This window comes from Cyanistes caeruleus, unplaced genomic scaffold, assembly GCF_971803275.1.
Source record: "Cyanistes caeruleus unplaced genomic scaffold, bCyaCae1.hap1.1 HAP1_SCAFFOLD_141, whole genome shotgun sequence".
Taxonomy (NCBI): Eukaryota; Metazoa; Chordata; class Aves; order Passeriformes; family Paridae; genus Cyanistes; species Cyanistes caeruleus.
Genome location: NW_028255935.1, coordinates 75,853 through 88,446, shown reverse-complemented (window position 1 = coordinate 88,446; position 12,594 = coordinate 75,853).

Here is a 12,594-nt window from a genome sequence, read left to right as displayed (position 1 = left end):
GTTGGATTTTTGTGGAATTTTGAGGTATTTTGACAAGACATGGAGAATTTTGATGGATTTTTCCTGGATTGTGTGGAAAGTTGTCAAGATTTTGTGGGATGTTTCTGGAATTTGTTAGGGTTTTGAGAAGAATTTGGGAATTTTTTGGGAATTTTGTAAAATTTTTGGGGATATTGACTAGACATGAAGAATTTTGCTGGATTTTTCTTAGATTGCGTGGAAAGTTGTCAAGGTCTTGCGGGATGTTTCTGGAATTTCGAAGGGTTTTGAGAAAATTTTGAGAATTTTGTGGGATGTTTCGGGAATTTTGTGGAATTTTTTTGGATATGGAGTAGACATAATGAATTTTGTGAGATTTTTCCTAGATTGTGTGGAAAGTTGTAGAGATTTTGTGGGATGTTTATTTAATATGGTAGGGTTTTGAGACGATTCATAGAATTTTGTGGGATGTTTCTGGAATTTTGTGGGATCTTTGTGGAATTTTGAGGGATTTTGAGGAGACATGAAGAATTTTGATGGATTTTTCCTAGACTGTGTGGAAAATTGTCAAGATTTTGTGGGATGTTTCTGGAATTTTGTGGGATATTGAGGAGAAATGAGGAATTTTGATGGATTTTTCAAAGAGAGTATGGAAAGTTATCAAGATTTTTTTTGGGGATGTTTCTGGAATTTGGTAGTGTTTTGAGAAAGTTTTTGGAATTTTGTGGGATATTGAGGAGACATGAAGAATTTTGAGGGTTTTTTCCGATATTTTGTGGAAAGTTCTCAAGATTTTGTAGGATGTTTCTGGAATTTCGAAAAGTTTTGAGAAGATTTCAGGAATTTTGTGGGATGTTTCTGGAATTTGGTAGGGTTTTGAGAAGATTTCTTGAATTTTGTGGGATGTTTCTGGAATTTGGTAGGGTTTTGAGAAGATTTTGGGAATTTTGTGCAATGTTTCTGGAATTTTGAGGGATTTTTGTGGAATTTTGTGGGATTGTCAGTAGACATGAAGAATTTTGATGGATTTTTCCTAGATTGTGGGGAAAGTTGTTAAGATTTTGTGGGATGTTTCTTGAATTTGGTAGCGTTTTGAGAAAATTTTGGGAATTTTGTGGGATCTTTCTGGAATTTCATGTAATTTTGTGGAATTTTGTGGGATTTTGAGGAGACATGAAAAATTTTGAGGGATTTTTCCGATATTGTGTGGAAAGTTGTCAAGATTTTGTGGGATGTTTCTGGAATTTGGAAGGGTTTGGGGAAGATTTCTGTAATTTTGTGGAATGTTTCTGGAATTTTGTGTGATTTTGTGGAATTTTGTGTGATATTGAGGGGAGTTGAAGAATTTTGATGGATTTTTCCGATATTGTGTGGAAAGTTGTCAAGATTTTGTGGGATGTTTCTGGAATTTGTTAGGGTTTTGAAAAGATTTCAAGAATTTTGTTTGATGTTTCTGGAATTTTGTGGGATATTGAATTTACTTGAAGTATTTTGATGGATTTTTCCTAGATTGTGGGTAAACTTGACACGATTTTGTTGCATATTTCTGGAATTTGGTAGGGTTTTGAGAAGATTCATAGAATTTTGTGGGATGTTTCTGGAATTTTGTGGGATTTTTGTGGAATTTTGAGGTATTTTGACAAGACATGGAGAATTTTGTGGGATTTTTCCTGGATTGTGTGGAAAGTTGTCAAGATTTTGTGGGATGTTTCTGGAATTTGTTAGGGTTTTGAGAAGAATTTGGGAATTTTTTGGGAATTTTGTAAAATTTTGGGGGATATTGACTAGACATGAAGAATTTTGCTGGATTTTTCTTAGATTGTGTGGAAAGTTCTCAAGATTTTGTGGGATGTTTCTAGAATATGGTAGGGTTTTGAGAAGATTTCAGGAATTTTTTGGGTTGTTTCTGGAATTATGTTGGATTTTTGTGGAATTTTGAGGTATTTTGACAAGACATGGAGAATTTTGATGGATTTTTCCTGGATTGTGTGGAAAGTTGTCAAGATTTTGTGGGATGTTTCTGGAATTTGTTAGGGTTTTGAGAAGATTTCAGGAATTTTTTGGGATTTTTCTGGAAATTTGTGGGAATTGTGTGGAGTTTTGAGGGATAATGATGAGACATGAAGAATTTTGATTGATTTTTCCTAGATTGCGTGGAAAGTTGTCAAGGTTTTGCGGGATGTTTCTGGAATTTCGAAGGGTTTTGAGAAAATTTTGAGAATTTTGTGGGATGTTTCGGGAATTTTGTGGAATTTTTTTGGATATGGAGTAGACATAATGAATTTTGTGAGATTTTTCCTAGATTGTGTGGAAAGTTGTAGAGATTTTGTGGGATGTTTATTTAATATGGTAGGGTTTTGAGACGATTCATAGAATTTTGTGGGATGTTTCTGGAATTTTGTGGGATCTTTGTGGAATTTTGAGGGATTTTGAGGAGACATGAAGAATTTTGATGGATTTTTCCTAGACTGTGTGGAAAATTGTCAAGATTTTGTGGGATGTTTCTGGAATTTTGTGGGATATTGAGGAGAAATGAGGAATTTTGATGGATTTTTCAAAGAGAGTATGGAATGTTATCAAGATTTTTTTTGGGGATGTTTCTGGAATTTGGTAGTGTTTTGAGAAAGTTTTTGGAATTTTGTGGGATATTGAGGAGACATGAAGAATTTTGAGGGTTTTTTCCGATATTTTGTGGAAAGTTCTCAAGATTTTGTAGGATGTTTCTGGAATTTCGAAAAGTTTTGAGAAGATTTCAGGAATTTTGTGGGATGTTTCTGGAATTTGGTAGGGTTTTGAGAAGATTTGGGGAATTTTGTGGGATGTTTCTGGAATTTGGTAGGGTTTTGAGAAGATTTTGGGAATTTTGTGCAATGTTTCTGGAATTTTGAGGGATTTTTGTGGAATTTTGTGGGATTGTCAGTAGACATGAAGAATTTTGATGGATTTTTCCTAGATTGTGGGGAAAGTTGTTAAGATTTTGTGGGATGTTTCTTGAATTTGGTAGCGTTTTGAGAAAATTTTGGGAATTTTGTGGGATCTTTCTGGAATTTCATGTAATTTTGTGGAATTTTGTGGGATTTTGAGGAGACATGAAAAATTTTGAGGGATTTTTCCGAGATAATGTGGAAAGTTGTCAAGATTTTGTGGGATGTTTCTGGAATTTGGAAGGGTTTGGAGAAGATTTCTGTAATTTTGTGGAATGTTTCTGGAATTTTGTGTGATTTTGTGGAATTTTGTGTGATATTGAGGGGAGTTGAAGAATTTTGATGGATTTTTCCGATATTGTGTGGAAAGTTGTCAAGATTTTGTGGGATGTTTCTGGAATTTGTTAGGGTTTTGAAAAGATTTCAAGAATTTTGTTTGATGTTTCTGGAATTTTGTGGGATATTGAATTTACTTGAAGTATTTTGATGGATTTTTCCTAGATTGTGGGTAAACTTGACACGATTTTGTTGCATATTTCTGGAATTTGGTAGGGTTTTGAGAAGATTCATAGAATTTTGTGGGATGTTTCTGGAATTTTGTGGGATTTTTGTGGAATTTTCAGGTATTTTGACAAGACATGGAGAATTTTGTGGGATTTTTCCTGGATTGTGTGGAAAGTTGTCAAGATTTTGTGGGATGTTTCTGGAATTTGTTAGGGTTTTGAGAAGAATTTGGGAATTTTTTGGGAATTTTGTAAAATTTTGGGGGATATTGACTAGACATGAAGAATTTTGCTGGATTTTTCTTAGATTGTGTGGAAAGTTCTCAAGATTTTGTGGGATGTTTCTAGAATATGGTAGGGTTTTGAGAAGATTTCAGGAATTTTTTGGGTTGTTTCTGGAATTATGTTGGATTTTTGTGGAATTTTGAGGTATTTTGACAAGACATGGAGAATTTTGAGGGATTTTTCTGAGATTATGTGGAAAGTTGTCAAGATTTTGTGGGATGTTTCTGGAATTTGTTAGGGTTTTGAGAAGATTTCAGGAATTTTGTGGGATGTTTCTGGAAATTTGTGGGAATTTTGTGGAGTTTTGAGGGATAATGATGAGACATGAAGAATTTTGATTGATTTTTCCTAGATTGCGTGGAAAGTTGTCAAGGTTTTGCGGGATGTTACAGGAATTTCGAAGGGTTTTTAGAAAATTTTGGGAATTTTGTGGGATGTTTCTGGAATTTTGTGGGATCTTTGTGAAATTTTGAGGGATTTTGAGGAGACATGAAGAATTTTGATGGATTTTTCCTAGACTGTGTGGAAAATTGTCAAGATTTTGTGGGATGTTTCTGGAATTTTGTGGGATCTTTGTGGCATTTTAAGGCATCTTGATGGATTTTTCCTAGATTTGTGGAAAGTTGTCAAGATTTTGAGGGATGTTTCTGGAATTTTGTGGGATATTGAGGAGAAATGAGGAATTTTGATGGATTTTTCAAAGAGAGTATGGAAAGTTATCGAGATTATTTTGGGGATGTTTCTGGAATTTGGTAGGGTTTTGAGAAGGTTTTTGGAATTTTGTGGGATATTGAGGAGACATGAAGAATTTTGAGGGTTTTTTCCGATATTTTGTGGAAAGTTCTCAAGATTTTGTAGGATGTTTCTGGAATTTCGAAAAGTTTTGAGAAGATTTGGGGAATTTTGTGGGATGTTTCTGGAATTTGGTAGGGTTTTGAGAAGATTTTGGGAATTTTGTGCAATGTTTCTGGAATTTTGAGGGATTTTTGTGGAATTTTGTGGGATTGTCAGTAGACATGAAGAATTTTGATGGATTTTTCCTAGATTGTGGGGAAAGTTGTTAAGATTTTGTGGGATGTTTCTTGAATTTGGTAGCGTTTTGAGGAAATTTTGGGAATTTTGTGGGATCTTTCTGGAATTTCATGTAATTTTGTGGAATTTTGTGGGATTTTGAGGAGACATGAAAAATTTTGAGGGATTTTTCCGCGATAATGTGGAAAGTTGTCAAGATTTTGTGGGATGTTTCTGGAATTTGTTAGGGTTTTGAGAAGAATTTGGGAATTTTTTGGGAATTTTGTAAAATTTTGGGGGATATTGACTAGATATGAAGAATTTTGCTGGATTTTTCTTAGTTTGTGTGGAAAGTTGTCAAGATTTTGTGGGATGTTTCTCGAATATGGTAGGGTTTTGAGAAGATTTCGGGAATTTTTTGGGTTTTTTCTGGAATTATGTTGGATTTTTGTGGAATTTTGAGGTATTTTGACAAGACATGGAGAATTTTGATGGATTTTTCCTGGATTGTGTGGAAAGTTGTCAAGATTTTGTGGGATGTTTCTGGAATTTGTTAGGGTTTTGAGAAGAATTTGGGAATTTTTTGGGAATTTTGTAAAATTTTTGGGGATATTGACTAGACATGAAGAATTTTGCTGGATTTTTCTTAGATTGCGTGGAAAGTTGTCAAGGTCTTGCGGGATGTTTCTGGAATTTCGAAGGGTTTTGAGAAAATTTTGAGAATTTTGTGGGATGTTTCGGGAATTTTGTGGAATTTTTTTGGATATGGAGTAGACATAATGAATTTTGTGAGATTTTTCCTAGATTGTGTGGAAAGTTGTAGAGATTTTGTGGGATGTTTATTTAATATGGTAGGGTTTTGAGACGATTCATAGAATTTTGTGGGATGTTTCTGGAATTTTGTGGGATCTTTGTGGAATTTTGAGGGATTTTGAGGAGACATGAAGAATTTTGATGGATTTTTCCTAGACTGTGTGGAAAATTGTCAAGATTTTGTGGGATGTTTCTGGAATTTTGTGGGATATTGAGGAGAAATGAGGAATTTTGATGGATTTTTCAAAGAGAGTATGGAAAGTTATCAAGATTTTTTTTGGGGATGTTTCTGGAATTTGGTAGTGTTTTGAGAAAGTTTTTGGAATTTTGTGGGATATTGAGGAGACATGAAGAATTTTGAGGGTTTTTTCCGATATTTTGTGGAAAGTTCTCAAGATTTTGTAGGATGTTTCTGGAATTTCGAAAAGTTTTGAGAAGATTTCAGGAATTTTGTGGGATGTTTCTGGAATTTGGTAGGGTTTTGAGAAGATTTCTTGAATTTTGTGGGATGTTTCTGGAATTTGGTAGGGTTTTGAGAAGATTTTGGGAATTTTGTGCAATGTTTCTGGAATTTTGAGGGATTTTTGTGGAATTTTGTGGGATTGTCAGTAGACATGAAGAATTTTGATGGATTTTTCCTAGATTGTGGGGAAAGTTGTTAAGATTTTGTGGGATGTTTCTTGAATTTGGTAGCGTTTTGAGAAAATTTTGGGAATTTTGTGGGATCTTTCTGGAATTTCATGTAATTTTGTGGAATTTTGTGGGATTTTGAGGAGACATGAAAAATTTTGAGGGATTTTTCCGATATTGTGTGGAAAGTTGTCAAGATTTTGTGGGATGTTTCTGGAATTTGGAAGGGTTTGGGGAAGATTTCTGTAATTTTGTGGAATGTTTCTGGAATTTTGTGTGATTTTGTGGAATTTTGTGTGATATTGAGGGGAGTTGAAGAATTTTGATGGATTTTTCCGATATTGTGTGGAAAGTTGTCAAGATTTTGTGGGATGTTTCTGGAATTTGTTAGGGTTTTGAAAAGATTTCAAGAATTTTGTTTGATGTTTCTGGAATTTTGTGGGATATTGAATTTACTTGAAGTATTTTGATGGATTTTTCCTAGATTGTGGGTAAACTTGACACGATTTTGTTGCATATTTCTGGAATTTGGTAGGGTTTTGAGAAGATTCATAGAATTTTGTGGGATGTTTCTGGAATTTTGTGGGATTTTTGTGGAATTTTGAGGTATTTTGACAAGACATGGAGAATTTTGTGGGATTTTTCCTGGATTGTGTGGAAAGTTGTCAAGATTTTGTGGGATGTTTCTGGAATTTGTTAGGGTTTTGAGAAGAATTTGGGAATTTTTTGGGAATTTTGTAAAATTTTGGGGGATATTGACTAGACATGAAGAATTTTGCTGGATTTTTCTTAGATTGTGTGGAAAGTTCTCAAGATTTTGTGGGATGTTTCTAGAATATGGTAGGGTTTTGAGAAGATTTCAGGAATTTTTTGGGTTGTTTCTGGAATTATGTTGGATTTTTGTGGAATTTTGAGGTATTTTGACAAGACATGGAGAATTTTGATGGATTTTTCCTGGATTGTGTGGAAAGTTGTCAAGATTTTGTGGGATGTTTCTGGAATTTGTTAGGGTTTTGAGAAGATTTCAGGAATTTTTTGGGATTTTTCTGGAAATTTGTGGGAATTGTGTGGAGTTTTGAGGGATAATGATGAGACATGAAGAATTTTGATTGATTTTTCCTAGATTGCGTGGAAAGTTGTCAAGGTTTTGCGGGATGTTTCTGGAATTTCGAAGGGTTTTGAGAAAATTTTGAGAATTTTGTGGGATGTTTCGGGAATTTTGTGGAATTTTTTTGGATATGGAGTAGACATAATGAATTTTGTGAGATTTTTCCTAGATTGTGTGGAAAGTTGTAGAGATTTTGTGGGATGTTTATTTAATATGGTAGGGTTTTGAGACGATTCATAGAATTTTGTGGGATGTTTCTGGAATTTTGTGGGATCTTTGTGGAATTTTGAGGGATTTTGAGGAGACATGAAGAATTTTGATGGATTTTTCCTAGACTGTGTGGAAAATTGTCAAGATTTTGTGGGATGTTTCTGGAATTTTGTGGGATATTGAGGAGAAATGAGGAATTTTGATGGATTTTTCAAAGAGAGTATGGAATGTTATCAAGATTTTTTTTGGGGATGTTTCTGGAATTTGGTAGTGTTTTGAGAAAGTTTTTGGAATTTTGTGGGATATTGAGGAGACATGAAGAATTTTGAGGGTTTTTTCCGATATTTTGTGGAAAGTTCTCAAGATTTTGTAGGATGTTTCTGGAATTTCGAAAAGTTTTGAGAAGATTTCAGGAATTTTGTGGGATGTTTCTGGAATTTGGTAGGGTTTTGAGAAGATTTGGGGAATTTTGTGGGATGTTTCTGGAATTTGGTAGGGTTTTGAGAAGATTTTGGGAATTTTGTGCAATGTTTCTGGAATTTTGAGGGATTTTTGTGGAATTTTGTGGGATTGTCAGTAGACATGAAGAATTTTGATGGATTTTTCCTAGATTGTGGGGAAAGTTGTTAAGATTTTGTGGGATGTTTCTTGAATTTGGTAGCGTTTTGAGAAAATTTTGGGAATTTTGTGGGATCTTTCTGGAATTTCATGTAATTTTGTGGAATTTTGTGGGATTTTGAGGAGACATGAAAAATTTTGAGGGATTTTTCCGAGATAATGTGGAAAGTTGTCAAGATTTTGTGGGATGTTTCTGGAATTTGGAAGGGTTTGGAGAAGATTTCTGTAATTTTGTGGAATGTTTCTGGAATTTTGTGTGATTTTGTGGAATTTTGTGTGATATTGAGGGGAGTTGAAGAATTTTGATGGATTTTTCCGATATTGTGTGGAAAGTTGTCAAGATTTTGTGGGATGTTTCTGGAATTTGTTAGGGTTTTGAAAAGATTTCAAGAATTTTGTTTGATGTTTCTGGAATTTTGTGGGATATTGAATTTACTTGAAGTATTTTGATGGATTTTTCCTAGATTGTGGGTAAACTTGACACGATTTTGTTGCATATTTCTGGAATTTGGTAGGGTTTTGAGAAGATTCATAGAATTTTGTGGGATGTTTCTGGAATTTTGTGGGATTTTTGTGGAATTTTCAGGTATTTTGACAAGACATGGAGAATTTTGTGGGATTTTTCCTGGATTGTGTGGAAAGTTGTCAAGATTTTGTGGGATGTTTCTGGAATTTGTTAGGGTTTTGAGAAGAATTTGGGAATTTTTTGGGAATTTTGTAAAATTTTGGGGGATATTGACTAGACATGAAGAATTTTGCTGGATTTTTCTTAGATTGTGTGGAAAGTTCTCAAGATTTTGTGGGATGTTTCTAGAATATGGTAGGGTTTTGAGAAGATTTCAGGAATTTTTTGGGTTGTTTCTGGAATTATGTTGGATTTTTGTGGAATTTTGAGGTATTTTGACAAGACATGGAGAATTTTGAGGGATTTTTCTGAGATTATGTGGAAAGTTGTCAAGATTTTGTGGGATGTTTCTGGAATTTGTTAGGGTTTTGAGAAGATTTCAGGAATTTTGTGGGATGTTTCTGGAAATTTGTGGGAATTTTGTGGAGTTTTGAGGGATAATGATGAGACATGAAGAATTTTGATTGATTTTTCCTAGATTGCGTGGAAAGTTGTCAAGGTTTTGCGGGATGTTACAGGAATTTCGAAGGGTTTTTAGAAAATTTTGGGAATTTTGTGGGATGTTTCTGGAATTTTGTGGGATCTTTGTGAAATTTTGAGGGATTTTGAGGAGACATGAAGAATTTTGATGGATTTTTCCTAGACTGTGTGGAAAATTGTCAAGATTTTGTGGGATGTTTCTGGAATTTTGTGGGATCTTTGTGGCATTTTAAGGCATCTTGATGGATTTTTCCTAGATTTGTGGAAAGTTGTCAAGATTTTGAGGGATGTTTCTGGAATTTTGTGGGATATTGAGGAGAAATGAGGAATTTTGATGGATTTTTCAAAGAGAGTATGGAAAGTTATCGAGATTATTTTGGGGATGTTTCTGGAATTTGGTAGGGTTTTGAGAAGGTTTTTGGAATTTTGTGGGATATTGAGGAGACATGAAGAATTTTGAGGGTTTTTTCCGATATTTTGTGGAAAGTTCTCAAGATTTTGTAGGATGTTTCTGGAATTTCGAAAAGTTTTGAGAAGATTTGGGGAATTTTGTGGGATGTTTCTGGAATTTGGTAGGGTTTTGAGAAGATTTTGGGAATTTTGTGCAATGTTTCTGGAATTTTGAGGGATTTTTGTGGAATTTTGTGGGATTGTCAGTAGACATGAAGAATTTTGATGGATTTTTCCTAGATTGTGGGGAAAGTTGTTAAGATTTTGTGGGATGTTTCTTGAATTTGGTAGCGTTTTGAGGAAATTTTGGGAATTTTGTGGGATCTTTCTGGAATTTCATGTAATTTTGTGGAATTTTGTGGGATTTTGAGGAGACATGAAAAATTTTGAGGGATTTTTCCGCGATAATGTGGAAAGTTGTCAAGATTTTGTGGGATGTTTCTGGAATTTGTTAGGGTTTTGAGAAGAATTTGGGAATTTTTTGGGAATTTTGTAAAATTTTGGGGGATATTGACTAGATATGAAGAATTTTGCTGGATTTTTCTTAGTTTGTGTGGAAAGTTGTCAAGATTTTGTGGGATGTTTCTCGAATATGGTAGGGTTTTGAGAAGATTTCGGGAATTTTTTGGGTTTTTTCTGGAATTATGTTGGATTTTTGTGGAATTTTGAGGTATTTTGACAAGACATGGAGAATTTTGATGGATTTTTCCTGGATTGTGTGGAAAGTTGTCAAGATTTTGTGGGATGTTTCTGGAATTTGTTAGGGTTTTGAGAAGAATTTGGGAATTTTTTGGGAATTTTGTAAAATTTTTGGGGATATTGACTAGACATGAAGAATTTTGCTGGATTTTTCTTAGATTGCGTGGAAAGTTGTCAAGGTCTTGCGGGATGTTTCTGGAATTTCGAAGGGTTTTGAGAAAATTTTGAGAATTTTGTGGGATGTTTCGGGAATTTTGTGGAATTTTTTTGGATATGGAGTAGACATAATGAATTTTGTGAGATTTTTCCTAGATTGTGTGGAAAGTTGTAGAGATTTTGTGGGATGTTTATTTAATATGGTAGGGTTTTGAGACGATTCATAGAATTTTGTGGGATGTTTCTGGAATTTTGTGGGATCTTTGTGGAATTTTGAGGGATTTTGAGGAGACATGAAGAATTTTGATGGATTTTTCCTAGACTGTGTGGAAAATTGTCAAGATTTTGTGGGATGTTTCTGGAATTTTGTGGGATATTGAGGAGAAATGAGGAATTTTGATGGATTTTTCAAAGAGAGTATGGAAAGTTATCAAGATTTTTTTTGGGGATGTTTCTGGAATTTGGTAGTGTTTTGAGAAAGTTTTTGGAATTTTGTGGGATATTGAGGAGACATGAAGAATTTTGAGGGTTTTTTCCGATATTTTGTGGAAAGTTCTCAAGATTTTGTAGGATGTTTCTGGAATTTCGAAAAGTTTTGAGAAGATTTCAGGAATTTTGTGGGATGTTTCTGGAATTTGGTAGGGTTTTGAGAAGATTTCTTGAATTTTGTGGGATGTTTCTGGAATTTGGTAGGGTTTTGAGAAGATTTTGGGAATTTTGTGCAATGTTTCTGGAATTTTGAGGGATTTTTGTGGAATTTTGTGGGATTGTCAGTAGACATGAAGAATTTTGATGGATTTTTCCTAGATTGTGGGGAAAGTTGTTAAGATTTTGTGGGATGTTTCTTGAATTTGGTAGCGTTTTGAGAAAATTTTGGGAATTTTGTGGGATCTTTCTGGAATTTCATGTAATTTTGTGGAATTTTGTGGGATTTTGAGGAGACATGAAAAATTTTGAGGGATTTTTCCGATATTGTGTGGAAAGTTGTCAAGATTTTGTGGGATGTTTCTGGAATTTGGAAGGGTTTGGGGAAGATTTCTGTAATTTTGTGGAATGTTTCTGGAATTTTGTGTGATTTTGTGGAATTTTGTGTGATATTGAGGGGAGTTGAAGAATTTTGATGGATTTTTCCGATATTGTGTGGAAAGTTGTCAAGATTTTGTGGGATGTTTCTGGAATTTGTTAGGGTTTTGAAAAGATTTCAAGAATTTTGTTTGATGTTTCTGGAATTTTGTGGGATATTGAATTTACTTGAAGTATTTTGATGGATTTTTCCTAGATTGTGGGTAAACTTGACACGATTTTGTTGCATATTTCTGGAATTTGGTAGGGTTTTGAGAAGATTCATAGAATTTTGTGGGATGTTTCTGGAATTTTGTGGGATTTTTGTGGAATTTTGAGGTATTTTGACAAGACATGGAGAATTTTGTGGGATTTTTCCTGGATTGTGTGGAAAGTTGTCAAGATTTTGTGGGATGTTTCTGGAATTTGTTAGGGTTTTGAGAAGAATTTGGGAATTTTTTGGGAATTTTGTAAAATTTTGGGGGATATTGACTAGACATGAAGAATTTTGCTGGATTTTTCTTAGATTGTGTGGAAAGTTCTCAAGATTTTGTGGGATGTTTCTAGAATATGGTAGGGTTTTGAGAAGATTTCAGGAATTTTTTGGGTTGTTTCTGGAATTATGTTGGATTTTTGTGGAATTTTGAGGTATTTTGACAAGACATGGAGAATTTTGATGGATTTTTCCTGGATTGTGTGGAAAGTTGTCAAGATTTTGTGGGATGTTTCTGGAATTTGTTAGGGTTTTGAGAAGATTTCAGGAATTTTTTGGGATTTTTCTGGAAATTTGTGGGAATTGTGTGGAGTTTTGAGGGATAATGATGAGACATGAAGAATTTTGATTGATTTTTCCTAGATTGCGTGGAAAGTTGTCAAGGTTTTGCGGGATGTTTCTGGAATTTCGAAGGGTTTTGAGAAAATTTTGAGAATTTTGTGGGATGTTTCGGGAATTTTGTGGAATTTTTTTGGATATGGAGTAGACATAATGAATTTTGTGAGATTTTTCCTAGATTGTGTGGAAAGTTGTAGAGATTTTGTGGG